The 16,623-nt window shown below is 38.1% G+C and overlaps 1 protein-coding gene across 1 annotated transcript in view; it reads right to left on the bottom strand.

Moving 5' to 3' along the window:
- TBC1D30 (TBC1 domain family member 30) overlaps nt 1-16,623 on the bottom strand; it is an 84,391-nt gene that overhangs the window by 64,968 nt on the left and 2,800 nt on the right. Inside the window, exon 2 of the mRNA XM_025476709.3 lies at nt 13,675-13,839. The gene's annotated coding sequence lies outside the window, so the exon portion shown is untranslated. The remainder of the gene's footprint in view (nt 1-13,674; nt 13,840-16,623) is intronic.

The raw sequence follows: 16,623 nt of genomic DNA, 5'->3' as shown, positions 1-16,623 counted from the left end.
CTCTAAATGATTCTGAGATTCAGATTTCTTTTTTTTTAAAAGCCCGTTCTCTTTGTAAAAGCTCAGAAGAAACATCTACTGTTTTTTCAAAGCCACCAGAATCTCTTGAAAGTCAGAGGTTCAAAAGCTATTACTGTTCCAAATATTATACAAACTTGCAGTATGTGTAAGAATAAGCAAATTAGGACAAAACAGAAAAAATAATCCTTAGCTGCAAGACATTAAAGAGTTTAAAGAAAATGAGAGGCTGTGCTAAAAATACTATAAGCAGTTATAATCCTGTTTCTTTCATCTTGTCAAATTCTTACTAAGTTACTTCAAGGCAGATCAAGCTGCTAATTATATATCAAAACATATCTAAATCTGTTATCAATATTAACAACATTGTGCTAAAATTCACAATTCCACCACAAAGTTCCAAATGTAAGGCAAATTGACCTTAATTTATTTTATTTTTTTAAATCTACCTTAATTTAAATGCTAACTTCCTTCAATGTCTCAGTAAAACTAGGGGAAAAAACACAATAATTTCTTTTCAGCTATCAAAACAAATGAGCTCATCAAAAAAATGTGCAGGGCAGCCCGGGTGGCTCAGCCATTTAGTGCTGCCTTCAGCCCAGGGCGTGATCCTGGAGACCTGGGATCGGGGATCGTGTCCGCATGGGGCCTGCTTCTCCCTCTGCCTGTGTCTCTGCCTGTCTCAATAATGAATAAATAAAGTCTTTAAAAAAAAAAAAAAAAAAGAATGTGCACATCTGGGTTAGAAGAAGACCGAAAAAAAAAAAAAAAAAAAAAAAAAAAAAGAAGAAAGACCGGAAAAAATCGCACATAATTTTGATCCCCACCAAAACCACATTAAAAATACAGTATAGGGATTTCTATCATAACAGGGAAAAAAAGAACAGAGACAACAACAGAATTTTGAAGCTGAAAAGACATAGGACAAGTAGAAATTGACTTAGCAGAGCCTATGAAGCCAAATCCCAGTTGACAGGACAAAGCTTTATGACACCACATATTCCACAAAACACTCAAGGATAGGCGGCCAGCTCCTGAGGAAGCTTAATAAGGAGAGTGTGGAGGAAGCTGTTGAGAAACAATTGCATCCCTAGATCCTCTCCTCTACTTCAGGAGGTTGGGCAATTACTCCTCTCTCATCCCTACAAAGGTTTGAAGGTTTCATTTCTGAAGAGGGTTCAAACAGGGAATCACTGGAGAGCCAGCTGAGGGTGAGTGCCTTACCTAAAACAGAGGGATTCAGTGACCACCTACAGGCTGACTGCTGAATGCAGGGACCCCAGCTCTTACCCCACAGACCTTCCCTGTCCAAACAGGAGCTCTTCCCTGAGGAATCTGAGCAGCCCCAAAAGAAAGACCTGAACATATGCACCTGGGGGCCATCCAGGTGACTCCTCAATGAAGCTCAAAATCAGTAAGCCTTACTCAACACCTCAGAGTTCAAGTCCACTACTTTAGACTCCCACACTTAATTATGAGCAGACAGCCAAGGACTGCCACAAATCTGAGAAAAGACTCTAAATATAATAACAGGTATTTTTTAAGATTTTATTTATTTATTCATGAAAGAGAACAGAGAGGGGGGGTGGCAGAGACACAGGCAGAGGGAGAAGCAGGCTCCCTGCAGGGAGCCTGATGTGGGACTCGATCCCGGGTCTCCAAGATCATGCCCTGGGTGGAAGGCAGGTGCTAAACCACTGAGCCACCTGGGCTACCCCAATAATAGTTTTTTTTATTTCAAGTTTTGATATCTATTATTTACAATTTCTATTTGGCCTTTAAAGTATAATAAATAACCATAATAACAGTTTTGAAAGGTTCTTTATTCCTTGTTTTCTATTTGTCTTAGTGTCTATCATTAATATCTTTGGGGTTTTTTAAGATTTTATTTATTCATGAGAGACACACAGAGAGAGGCAGAGACACAGGCAGAGGGAGAAGCAGGCTCCCTCTGGGGAGCCTGATGTGGGACTCGATCCTGGACCCCAGGATCACACCCTGAGCCAAAGGCAGGCACTCAACCACTGAGCAACCCAGGTGTCCCTCATTAATATCTTTGAAACAATGAGAAAATATATGAATCTGTGAAACAAGAGTAGGATACAGAAAATGAGCATTCAAGTAATGACCCCCCAAAAAGAGGTCTCAGTAACAGGACTGAAAAATAAAGTTGAGATAGTCTCCAAGACAGTAAAGTGAAAAACCAACACAAAAACAAGGAGTGCTTGAGTGGTGCAGTTGGTTAAGTGTCCAACTCTTGGTTTGGCTCAGGTCATGATCTCAGGGTCGTGAAATGGAGCCCCCCCGCATCGGGCTTCACACTGAGTTCGGAGTCTGCTTAAGATTTTTGCTCCCGGGGATCCCTGGGCGGCTCAGCAGTTTGGCGCCTGCCTTTGGCCCAGGGCGCCATCCTGGAGTCCCGGGATCAAGTCCTGCGTCGGGCTCCCGGCATGAAGCCTGCTTCTCCCTCTGCCTGTGTCTCTGCCTCTCTCTCTCTCTCTCTTTCTCTCTCTCTCTCTGTCTCTTTCTATGTCTATCATGAATAAATAAAAAATAAAATCTTAAAAAAAAAAAAGGATTTTCGCTCCCTCTCCCTCTGACCCTTGCACTAGTGCATGTGTGCACTCTCTCTCTCTCTCTCCCCCCTCTCAAAATAATAAATCTTTAAGAAAAAAACAAAAGAAAAAAAACACCAAAAATAGAGAGATGGAAAATAAAAAAAACAAAAAATATTACAAAACTAGTCCAGAAGTTCCAACAGCCAAAAAATAGAATTCCAGAAAGAGGAAAAAAAGAAAAGGAGAGAGGAAAAGCACCAAAGAAATATTCACATAAATTTTCCAGAAGTGAAGGATGTAAGTTGCCTGACCGAGTCTATCTAGGCCCAGCACAGTGGGTGAAAACAGACCCACACCAAGCAACATAATCATGAACATGATGATTTCAGAACACCAAGAACCAAGAGAAGATCCCACAAGCTTTCAAAAAGGAAAGGAAAAAAAGAAGAAAAAAATCCAGGACAAAGGATGAGGAATCAGAAAGGCTTCAGACTTCTCCAGAGCAAAAATGGAAGCGAGAAGTCAACAGAGCAGGTACAAATTGTCAAAGTGAAGATCTAATAAAGACATTTGCATTCCTGCACAATTTCCAAAATTCTACCTCACAAGCACTCTTGCTCAAGGGCATATGGGCACAGCTATAGAAAGAATAATCAGGAAAGAAGAAAACATGGGACAAGAGAACAAAAGATCCAACACTGGAGAGGGCCAAAGAGACAGAAGGGAAATCCCAAGCTAACAGACCGAGCACCGCTAGTCCAGACCATAGCACTGTGGCTCAAGTGACAGTTGTGTTGATGGAGGTCAACACAAGATCCTTCCTGCTACTGGGCAATCTTTCTAACTCGAGGACAGAATGCCTAGGAGAGCAGTTGTTTATCTCACAATGTGCTGACAAAGTGCTCACTCTCTCCTCCCTTCCCTCCATGCTCACAAAAGTGTTCTGCTTTGACCTACTTCTGAGAGCAAGAGCAAGGCCATCGTCAAAAATAAAAAGCAGGCCACTCCCCCAACTTTGCGGATCACTCAGCAAGAGATACCACAGGACTTATTTATAGCCTAGCCCCCTAGATCCCCCAGAAGGGGGTCCTGTGCATTCTCAGGGGAACCTAACACCAGACTGTGACCCAGAGACTGGTTTATCTTTGGGGAGCTTTTATCTAACAGAGGCAACATTAATTACCCTTTCCCTGTACAACTAGGCTTGAGCTTGCTACTCAGTTTCTGAAAACTTTACATTGTTGAGGAAAGAATGCAGAGGATAGAAAAACTATAAAGTAAGGAAATGATCAACACAAATGTGGGGAAGAAAGGAAATTTCACAGGGAGGAGCACTCGGGCTTCTAATGTGCTAGTAATTATTACTAAGTCTTGGTTAGGTAGGTATCCACTTACATAGAACTTTATTTTTTAATATATTTCTAATACATATATGATGTTACATTCTATATAAAATATATTTTAAGTAAACTCCTGTTTACATCAGTGAAATTGTTTTAATATCTTGAAACACCGAAGGAACTCTAAAAATAGTCTTTAAAATTCTCTGCCTATAAATGGGATAAGTTATGTGAAATGGGCAAATTCTATATAATGTACCAAAGCTGATGCAAGAAGAAATAGAAAATGTAAATAAGTTTATAAGTATTTTTTTAGGTTGAATCTGTAAGTTAAAATCTCCCGGGATCCCTGGGTGGCGCAGCGGTTTAGCGCCTGCCTTTGGCCCAGGGCGCGATCCTGGAGACCCAGGATCGAATCCCACGTCGGGCTCCCGGTGCATGGAGCCTGCTTCTCCCTCTGCCTGTGTCTCTGCCTCTCCCTCTGCCTGTGTCTCTACCTCTCTCTCTCTCTGTGTGACTATCATAAATAAATTTTTAAAAATTTAAAAAAAATTTAAAAATTAAAAATAAAAAAAATAAAAAATAAATAAAATCTCCCTACAGGGGCAGCTGGGTGGCTCGGTGGTTGAACATCTCCCTCTGGCTCAGGTCATGATCCTGTGGTCCTGGGATGGAGTCCCTCATCGGGCTCCCCACAGAGAGCCTGCTTCTCCCTCTGCCTGTGTCTCTGCCTCTCTCTCTGTGTCTCTCATGAATAAGTAAATAAAATCTTTAATTAACTAATTAAAATATTTTTTTAATTTTTATTTATTTATTTATGATAGTCACACAGAGAGAGAGAGAGAGAGGCAGAGACATAGGCAGAGGGAGAAGCAGGCTCCATGCACCGGGAGCCCGACGTGGGATTCGATCCCGGGTCTCCAGGATCGCGCCCTGGGCCACCGCTACGCCACCCAGGGATCCCTAATTAATTAAAATAAAATCTCCCTACAAAGAAGGCTTCAGACCCAAATATTTTACCAGCAAATAATATCAAACATGAAAGAAATAATTCCAGTTTCATATAACCTCTTCCAAAGTACAGAAAAAGTGACCATACTCTGGAACTTCTTTTTTTACCATACTTCAGTATGGTACTGGCACAAAAAAAGACACACAGATCTAGAAAACCCAGAAATTAACCCACCTGTCTATGGTCAACTCATCTTCAACAAAGCAGGAAAAAATATCCAATGGAAAAGAGACAAGTCTCTTCAACAAATGGTGTTGGGAAAACTGGACAGCCACATGCAGAAGATGAAACTGGACTACTTTCTTACATCATACACAAAAATAAATTCAAGATGGATAAAAGACCTAAATATGAGAGAGGAAGCCATCAAAATCCTAGAGGAGAACACAGGCAGCAACCTCTTTGACCTCAAGCACAGCAACTTCTTACTGGACATGTCTCTCGAGGGAAGGGAAACAAAAGCAAAAATGAACTATTGGGACTTCATCAAGATAAAAAGCTTCTGCACAGCAAAGAAGACAATGGACAAAACTAAAAGGTCACTGAGAGGCATCTGGGTGGTTCAGTGGTTGAGCATCTGACTTTGGCTCAGGTAATGATCCTGGGGTCCTGGGATTAAGTCCCATACTGGGCTTCCCACAGGGAGCCTGCTTCTCCCTTTGCCTGTGTCTCTGCCTTTCTCTGTGTGTCTCTCGTGAATAAATAAATAAAATCTATTAAAAATATAAAAAAATAAAAGGCCAGTGACAGAATGGGAGAAGATATTTGCAAATGACATATCGAATAAAGGGCCAGTATCTAGAATCCATAAAGAACTCATCAAAATCAACACCCCAAAAATAAATAATCCAGTTAAGAAATGGGCAGAAGACATGAACAGACATTTCTCCAAAGAAGACGTACAAATGGCTAACAGACACATGAAAAAATGTTCCACATCACTCATGATCAGGGAAACACAAATCAAAACCACAATGAGATACCACCTCACACCTGTCAGAATGGCTAAAATCAACAACTCAGGAAACAGTAGATATTGGTGAAGATGTGGAGAAAGGGGAACGAACCCTCTTGCATTGTTAGTAGGAATGCAAACTGGTGCAGTCACTCTGGAAAACAATGTGGAGGTTCCTCAAGAAGTTAAAAATAGAGCTACCCTATGACCCAGCAATTGCACTACTAGGTACTTATCCAAAGGATACAAAGGTACTGACTCACAGGGGGCACATGCACCCCAATGTTTATATGTTTACAGACGCACTATCAACAATAGCCAAATTATGGAAAGAACTCAAACTTCCACCAACTGATGAATGGATAAAGAGGATGTGAGATATATAGATATGGATAATGAAATATTACTTGGACAGCAAGAAGAATGAAATCCTGTCATTTGCAACAACACGTCTGGAACTAGAAGCTATAATGTTAAGCAAAATAAGTCAGTCAGAGAGAGATAAATATATGATTTCATTCATATATTTAAGAAACAAAACAGACGAACATAGGAGAAGAGAAGGAAAAATAAGATAAAAAGAGAGGGCGGCAAACCAAGAGACTCTTAACTATAAAGAACAATGAGAGTTGCTGGAAGGGAGGCGGGGAGGGGATGGGCTAAATGGGTGATGGCATTAAGGAGGGCACTTGGTGGGATGAGCACTAGGTGTTATACCTAAGTGATCAATCACTAAGTTCTACTCCTGAAACCAATACTATACTCTATGTTAACTAACTTGACTTTAAAGTTTTAAAAAACTGTAAAATATTATTTAAATAATTTTTAAGGGATCCCTGGGTGGCGCAGCGGTTTGGCGCCTGCCTTTGGCCCAGGGCGCGATCCTGGAGACCCGGGATCGAATCCCACGTCGGGCTCCCAGTGCATGGAGCCTGCTTCTCCCTCTGCCTGTGTCTCTGCCTCTCTCTCTCTCTGTGACTATAATGAATAAATAAATAAAATCTTTAAAAAAAAAAAAATAAATAAATAAATAAATAATAAATAAATAATTTTTAAAATACTATTTTTATGGATTGAAAGACCCAACATTTTAAAGATGTCATTCTCCTCAAAGAGCCAAGAAGAACCAAAATAATCTTGAAGAATGAGGTGTAAGAACCTACACTATCACATAGTAAGAGTTATTATAAAATGCAATAATTTCTCACTGTTGAAGCAAAATGAACTGTTTTGTTGTTTTATTTGTCTATTCTTGAACCAATACAACAGAGACACTGCCTGTGTCTCTGCCTTTCTCTGTGTTCTATTGGTTCAAGAATAGACAAATAAAACAACAAAACAGTTTTTGCTTTTGTTTCCCTTCCCTCAAGAGCCCCAAAACAGATCCACACACATACAGACACCTAATTTTATGCAAAATATCACCTCAGAACAGTGATTAAAGGGATGGTCTCTTCAATAAACAGGGCTGAGTCAATCAGACATCCATATGGACAAAAATGAAATTTGACTCCTATTTCATATCGCACAAGCAAAATGAATCCATTCTAGGTGGATCTAGATATAGAGATCAAAACAAAATAATATAAAAAAAAAAACAAAAAACAAAAAAACAAAATAATAAAGCTTCTAGAAAATAATACAGGAGAGTATCTTCATGAGTTTGATATTAAAAAAAGATTTCTTAAGCAAATTGAAAAGGCACCAGCCATAAAGGCAGGACTGGCTACATAATTTGTGGAACCCCTTGCTCTGCAATAGCAAAGCATTAAACCAGGTGTGGGTCCCTATTGACCATAGGGCCCTGTGTGACTACACAGGTCACATGCCCATGAAGCCAGCCCCTCAAAACGCTAAAAGACTAATAAATTGTACTTTTTAGAAACTAAGAACTCTTGGGGCACCTGGGTGGCTCAGTCAATTATGTGCCGACTCTTGTTTTCAGCTCAGGTCATGATCTCAGGGTCATGAGATCGAGCCAGGTGTTGGACTTCACACTGGGCATGGATTCTGCTTGAGATTGTCTCTCTCCCTCTCCCTCTGCCCCTCCCCAATGTGTGTGTGCTCTCGCTCGCTCTCTCTCTCCCTCTAAAAAATAAATAAAAATGAAAAACTAAGAACCTTTAGTCATGAGGTGACTATAGTTAACAATACTGTGTTGATGGTTGAAGTTGCTAAGAAAATAGATTATAAAAGTTCTCATCACAAGAAAAAAAATTCTGTAACTGTACGGTGATGGATCTCAACTAGACTTAACTGTGGTCATCATTTCACCATATACGCAAATATTGAACCACTATGTTGTATACCTGTAACAAGTATCATGCCATATATCATTTCTACCTCAACAACAATTAAAAAAAAAAAAAAAACCCAAGACCTCTCATTCATTAAATGACACTCTTAAGAGAGTGAAAATGCCAGCCAAAAAGGTGGAAGAAGGTATTTGCAATGCACGTATCCGACTAAACCTCACATATAGGACACTTTAGAAACTCCTGCAGAGCTATAAGAAAAAGTAGACAATCCTTTTCTTCAGAGATAAATAGCTAATAAACATATGAAGAGGTGCTGAACCGCATTAGTAATCAGAAAGATGAAAACAAAAATCCACAGCAAATAAACACTCACTAGAATAGTTAAAATTTAAAAGACTGGCAGCACCAGTACCAGTTTGTTTTATTTCCTACAGTACTTATCACTTTACCACCTCCTTACACACATAAATACTTATTCTTAGTGAGCAGGTGACCCAGCTGAATTACAGAACTTTCTGGAACTATGGAGAAAGAGATCTGTTCTTTCAGGTAAGATTGCTTAATTGGAGCTGCTATATTGCCCATTTTGGTGTTAGTGCAGAGGAAAGCACAGATAAGAGATGAAATCATAGCCTTAAAGATGCTATTTGAGCAGTGGTATCTGATTTAGTTGCACCTGAAGCCACATCCCTGGCGTCCTAATTATGTAAGCCAATCAATTTCCCTTTTCACTTAAATCATTTTGTGTTTCTGTACTCATGACTGAAAGATTTTTAACTATTACAATGTTGTAACAAAACAAAATGGTAGACTGAAAAGCAGTGCATCAATCCTTCGAACTTATATTTACAGATAACTTACGGCAATGGCATATGAGGTTACATGAAAAAGACAAGATACAGAAATGTTATATAGTACATTGATTTTGGAAAAACTTTGTGTAAAAAATGACTTGTGGGGCACCTGGGTAGCTCAGTCAGTGAAAGTGCCCAACTTTTGATTTTAGCTCAGGTCATGATCTCAGGATCCTGGGATCAAGTCCTATATCAGGCTCCCTGCTCAGCAGGAAGTCTACTTGTCTCCCTCTCCTCCCTCCCATTCATGCTCCTTCTCTCTCTCTCTCTCAAAATAAAATAAATAAATCTTTTTTAAAAAACACACTTAGGGGCACCTGGGTGGCTTGGTAATTGAGCGTCTGTCTGTGGCTCAGGGTGTGATCCTGGGGTCCCGGGATCAAGTCCTACATCAGGCTCCCCACCGGGAGCCTTGCTTCTCCCTCTGCCTATGTCTCTGCCTCTCTGTGTCTCTCATGAAAAAATAAATAATAAATAAATAATGAATTTAAAAACACACTTGAATAAATATTCAGAATTATAAAAAGATTGTCTTTCGAAAATGATTTTTCCTCTTTTTATAACTTTGCATTTTCGAAAGTTTCCATAAGCAGTGTATTATATTTTTAACACCTTTTATTGAGATACAATTCACACACCATAAAATTCACCCTTTTAAATTGTACATTTAGCAATATCTAGTATGCCCACAAAATTGTGTAACCATCACCACTACCTAATTACAGAACATTTTCATCACCCCAATGAAAAAAACCTATAGTATTAGTAGTCACTCCACATTCTCTCTACCTGAGCCCCTGACAACCACTAATCAACTTTCTATTTCTATGGATTTACCTCTTCTGGACATCTCAAATAGAAGCACACAACACGTGGACTTCTGCGTCTTGCTTCTTTCACTTAGTATAATGTTTTCAAGAATCATCCATGTTTTAACATGAATCAGTACTGCATTCCTGTTCATGACTGAATGTTATTCCACTATATGGATATGCCACTTCTGTTAATCCATTCATCCATTGATAGACATGTGAGTTGTTTCCATTTTGGGGCTATTTTGAATAATGCCACTATGAGCATTCATGTACAAGTTTTTGTGGGGACATACATCTTCAGTTTTCTAGGAGTGGAATGGCTGGTTGAGTGCATTTACTTTGTTTTTGTTGCATTTACTTTTATAATTTGTTTAAAAAACACAGAGAACTATTTCCTAGTGGAATATGTTGAATGTCAGTGCCACCAAACTCAGAGCCACACTGATTCCTTCTCCTGCCACAGAGAACAAGTTACTATTTTAGAGAAGACAACCGTAGGAAAAGAACAAGGACCACTCACTATTTGACAAGTACCCGTGTCTGCCAGGCATTTATAATAGATAGCAAGCTTTAATCACATTATTATCAAGATGCCAGAGTACACACATCAGTCAAATGAGACTATAAGCTATTTAAAATTCCTGTACTCATTGACAAGGCTAAAATAAAGACAATATTTCTATGAATGTTTACATTTTTCCCACCCTTTTTTCTTACCATATTTTCTCAATGACAGCTCGATTTTACCACTTGATTTATAATATCATTTCACAAACTCAACCAGCATAACTTAAATATTTACTACATTGATGCAGAAAATTATAAAATTAGGAAATGCTGATAATTAAGAGAGCCTCCCTCTGCCTTCAGTGTTTTCAGTTAAATCATAAGATAAACAAACCACTTAAAAATCTTAACATCAGAATCAAACTCCTGGCCAAATATTCATCTTATTCTTCTCATTGTCTTGAAGCCTTGAGGTGGATTTTCCTGCACACCTCCATGTTCCCTTTTTTTTTTTTTTTTTCACCTCCATGTTCCTAATGAATAGTGACAGCTGCTACCATTCTATCGTTAATTTTATTATTAATACTAAATTGGTTGTACCATACTTGCTTCGGCAGCACATATACTAAATTGGTTGTACCATGGTTACCGTCTGATACACAGTTAAATATAGGGAGAAAAATATACTCTTCTACAAGGCAAATAGTGATCCTGTTCTTCTTATTCCCAACTCTGTTTTAAAATAAAAAAGATTGTAAAGACACCTTGGGTGGCTCAGTGGTTGAGTCTGCCTTCAGCTCCAGGGCATGGTCCTGGGGTTCCTGCAGGGAGCCCGCTTCTCCCTCTGCCTGTGTCTCTGCCTCTCTGTGTCTCTCATGAATAAATAAATAAAATCTTTTTTAAATAAATAAATAAATAAATAAATAAATAAATAAATAAATAAATAAATATAAAAGGATTCTATGTAAGACTTAGTGTAGGAAACCATAAAATCCAGGCAGTTTCATCATATGTGTTCAAAATAAAAATGATCTAGTCATTTTGGTTCATAATCCATACTTATTTATGAAATCATTATATCCCCTTTGGTTTATCAACAGGAAATGACCTATTTTAATCAAAGATTAAAATTGTTTTCTATTATAACATGTTATAGAAGGGGGAATATCACTTAGGAAAAGAATTGTCAGCACTGGATCCATATATAGAGGGGAAAATAGGGGTTATCTGAACTTTTGTATGTTAAATACAAAGAACTCAACATGCATGTTGTATTTAAATGCATCACTGCCAATCACCACTAAAATGAAAGCTTAGTTATTGAATGTAAAATAGTGAAATCTAAATTCCTTAGAATTCTAATCAAATGTATCTATTAGTTGACTTTCAGGAAAGAGGCAAAATGTGCAATTATGGGAATAAGACATTTAGTCACAAAACATCTAACCCCTGGAGAAATAACAATTTAGTCAAATTTCGAACAATGTCTACATCATAATATAATATCATAAGAATGATAATTTTGATCCACTATCCTTTCTTAATTCAACAAAATACTTTCTGTTCCATTTAGTTGAGCCTTATTACCAAAGTGATAATTGAATTCCCAAGGTTAAGAGGCATTAACCCCATACTCTGAAATACAAAACTGTCTAGACTTAAAGAGACAAACTCTAAAATATATAGGAAAGCTGCATTCACAAATTCACAAATTGAATTAGGTGCTTGTGAACATGTTTTTCTTAAAAGACACAAATGCCAGTCCTTTTCTCAGTCAAATAAATCCAAACTTTAAATAATTATCAGCCCCTGTTAATTAATTACCAACCCATGACCCTGTGCCAGCCAGACATTCTGCTCTGTCTCCTTACACTGATTCCTCCCCCCTCTACTTTCCCACACATCCAAACTCCATGCATTTACCGCTTTGTGCTTTTCACTTCTGGTACAAACAATAATAATGGGTAGTTGAAAACACAGTTGAAAAGAGAAAAATCACGGTATTTCAAAATAAAAATGGGAAAATAACAGCATTTTTACTTGTAAATCAATCAGAATCCATGGAAAAATATCAAATATAACACATGCCAACTTATTGTAGATAGCTAAACATACATAAATGTACATCTATGTGTATGTATACCTATGTCTGTATTCCCCTTTTCTAGCTATTTCAGACAAGTACCTGGCTCTGGGGAAAACCCTATTCAAAACCAGTCTCTTTAAGGACACCCCAGCTTTCTGTATGGACTATTGTATCATTATGATAATTAAGCAACATTCTTTTTTTTTTTTTTTTAATTAAGCAACATTCTGCTTAATATATATATTAGGTTGAAATCTTCTTTAGTAAACAGCAAGAATAATAATTTGAGGATTGTAAGCAAAGATATAATAAAACAGGAGGAAGAAAATGTGGTATTTACTTTTGAAAATAAACATAAGAATCAATGTAAGCCATTGATTTTATTATCTGAAACTAACCAAGCCCTGAACATTGTATTTTATAAAAACAAACATCTTAATTTGGAATTTTTTTAAAAACTGCAAAAGATATCACTTTATATATAAAATGTGACAGCGTAAAGAAACAAAGTAAGGCAACTTTCACATGCACCTAAAAAGTTCTTACAGGCATTTTATTGAAACATCATTGGTGCCTCTATTTGCCATACCTGAACATACTGTTTTGCCATGCTGCATGTTAATAAAGAATACAAAACAAAAATAAGGAAATGTTAGCAGAATAAAACATAAAACTATCACATGGAGAACTTAAAAATTAAGTCACAAGTCTTTATATCTAGAATTTAACATGGGTCAGTGATTTAACATTTTCAACTCAAGTAACAAACCACACAGCCCTTAGCTGTGAATGGATGACCCATGAGATGGATTTAGTTTGTTAAAACATTTTGTCCCTCTTAGATTTCAAAGCAAGTTGAACGATCCTGTTACAAAAGTGTCCTTTTAAGTCAATTTTTAATCCACTTATTAGAGTGACACCAAATAAGAGGACAAAGATAGTTGCCTTTCAGGTTGTGCCTATTTGATGCAATTCTAAAAATAAAGATTTTAGTCATTCTTTAGCATCAGGTAAAAATAACCACTGTCAAAATGCAGTACCACTTCAAATCCAGGATGAAAAAAACAAATTTTGTAACATCAGACATGTACCATACATTGTAACCAAAAAAAAAAAAAAAAAAGGAAACTGGGTTGTTCCTGGTTCTTAGTTCCCACGCTATAAGCTTCTATTTAAAACTTTGCAATATATTCAAGTCTGACTACTGGCTCAGCTCCACTAACATTTCAGACACATGCAGCAAAAGGGCTGCCCCGAAGCCCAGTACTTACTTCTCTTCTGTGACACAGCCTGCAAGCACGCAGTCACAATATCGCAGTTTCTCTGTACTTTGTGCAGCAGCCTGTCTTTTTGCTTCAGCTGCCGAAGTAGCTTTGCCGACTGAATGCCAATTCTGTGCTTTAGCTCTTGAAGGATTATCTTCAGTTCATTAGTGTCTATCAGCAAAGAAAAATAAGAAAATAAATACCCAGAGAGGAATACAAATACCAATATAATACTAATCATGGGATACACATCTAGAACACCCATTTAAACCAGGTAATTCTGGGTTCTCACTCAGGAGTACCTATACGAATTCAGCCAAGATATTTTGTTCAAATAAGTCACTCATCTATTTCCTGCCTGTGAAACAAATACTGTAAGATAAATTTTATCCGTGAGGCCACTTGCAACATGTAAGCAAAGACTCTTGTAATATTTAGCTCTGGTTACAAATTTACCTTTGGTTGCATGAAAATTGGCATTTGTATTTTTTTTAAATTTATGATAGTCACAGAGAGAGAGAGAGAGAGAGAGAGAGAGAGAGGCAGAGATATAGGCAGAGGGAGAAGCAGGCTCCATGCACCGGGAGCCCGACGTGGGATTCGATCCCGGGTCTCCAGGATCGTGCCCTGGGCCAAAGGCAGGCGCCAAACCACTGCACCACCCAGGGATCCCTGGCATTTGTATTTTGTATGATTAACGTGCTCAGATGGCAAGCTTACAAGAAAAGAATCCTTTTGAGTCTGTCCCATCAATGACAAACCTAACAGCTGATGGCAAATGTTTTCAAAAGCACTCACCTTTGTAAATGATCAGTTAAAAGTAAATAATATAACCACATTTTCTGATGTAGATGAATATACCAATATTGATTTTGTTTTAAATATATAGTCTTCCAATAGCTTGACTATTAGGTACAGTAGTCATTTTAGAAACTCAGCAAATTTTCAGATATGATAGAAAATACATTCCTTTAAACAGATAAGTGAAGGATAATTCTACAATCATAAAATTAATATTTCTAACAGCTGTTTTTCTACAAACAAAAAAAGATTCGGGAATCAAAAGTATGGACAATCTCTATATAAGTAATCATTACAATCTGGGAGTTCTGTTTGTCACACTTGGTTTGTGTTTTCTGATTTTAAGATTTTATTTATTTATTTGAAAGAGAGAGACAGAGACAGAGGGCCCAAGTGGGGGTAGGGGCAGGAGGAGAAGGAGAAGCAGGCTCCTCACAGAACTGGGAGGCTCTATCCCAGGACTCTGGGAACATGACCTGAGCCAAATGCAGAGGCTTAACCGACTGAGCCACCCAGGAACCCATTTGTCACATGATATTACCATTAGTCACTAGAGTGTGACCTGCCAGTCAGGGAAGAAGCTTCCACTCAATTTAGCATTGACTAGGCCCTCATTAGAGATCTTGTGTAGGATTTGGATCCATTCATTTTTAAACAGATTTGGAGAAATTAGCAAGGATCCATAAGAGAACAAAAGAAGTGTTCAAAAGTAAAAAAAATTTTTAAAAAGTTCCAGAGAGTCAAAGAAAATGAACTTTGGGGCTCTGCATAACAGAAATGAAAGGAGGGTCCTTTGACAGAGTCATATTTGACCACATCATGGAAAATGCATTTGACCTCGAGAAGAATTCCCTTTGGACACCTGGGTGGCTCAGTCAGTTAAGCATCTGCCTTAGACTTAGGTAATGACTCCAGGGTCCTGGAATGGAGCCTTGTAGTGGGGAGTCTGCTTCTCCCTCTGCCCCTCCCCCTCTGCTCAAGCTCACTCTCTCATGTTCTCTCTCTCAAATAAGTAAATAAAATCTTAAAAAAAAAACAAAAACTCACTTTGGATCAACCAACTACCTTTGTGATCTTAGGCAAGGCAATGTTCTGAGTCTCAAATTCTGCTTAGCCTATGAGTTTATGCTGAGAAACAAATGTGAATGGTCTGTATTAACATCAATATAAGGGATCCCTGGGTGGCGCAGTGGTTTGGCGCCTGCCTTTGGCCCAGGGCGGGATCCTGGAGACCCAGGATCGAATCCCACATCAGGCTCCCGGTGCATGGAGCCTGCTTCTCTCTCTGCCTGTGTCTCTGCCCCTCTCTCTCTCTCTCTCTCTATCATAAATAAATAAAAATTTAAAAAAAAATCAATATAAGTAGCACTAAAATAAGAATAAGGGATAATAGTAATGTAGAAGAGAACAGAGACCAGTTATTCCACTTACCTTGAGTTAAAACATGGTGATATATAATGGGGAGCAAGAGCGCATTTAGGTTAAATGATCATGTTTGTGCCCTAAGGACAATTAAGTATGGAAACAAGCTATAAGAGGAGATCAGAGGGCTCTTCTTTCCTAGATTCCTTCCATAGAACCTCTGTTCTTTCTTTGAATGTTCAAAATTTTTCCTTTCAGAAAGAAAAAAGGGCAGGAATATCATCATCTTGCATTTACATTACAGATTTCTTCCAACAAACAGTCCTTTTTAGTGACCCTTAAGGTACCTACAGCTCTGTGATTCTCTGAATTATATGTATTGTCCAATATGGGAAAAATCATCATAGCTGAGTTTAAAAATGTCTTCTACAGCAATATCTACTGGTATATAAGCATCTCAAAGACAGAAGTAAGGTTTCCTTTATTTTTATGTGCCCCACTGAATCAGCCACTCTTCCTGTTAAATGAGGTTAAATAAATGAGCAGAAGTGAGATCATCAACTGACAAGCAGTGGACAACCTCCCCTCTGAGGCATTCTGGCATATATGATAATAACAAAAATAGTATCTAATGTTTGTTGAGCATTTTATACACATTAACTTAAGTAATTATCTCCACAGTCCTCTCTCAGGTTAGGTGTTATTACTATCTGCATCCATAAGCGAGGAAAATGAGACACAGAAAGGTTAAAAAGCTTGCCTGAGGGACACCTGGGGGGCTCAGCAGTTGAG

The sequence above is a fragment of the Canis lupus genome, chromosome 10 (genome assembly GCF_003254725.2).
Source record: "Canis lupus dingo isolate Sandy chromosome 10, ASM325472v2, whole genome shotgun sequence".
In the NCBI taxonomy this organism is placed as follows: domain Eukaryota; kingdom Metazoa; phylum Chordata; class Mammalia; order Carnivora; family Canidae; genus Canis; species Canis lupus.
Note: the sequence above shows the minus strand (reverse complement) of the source record. Positions and strands in the feature narration are given on the sequence as shown.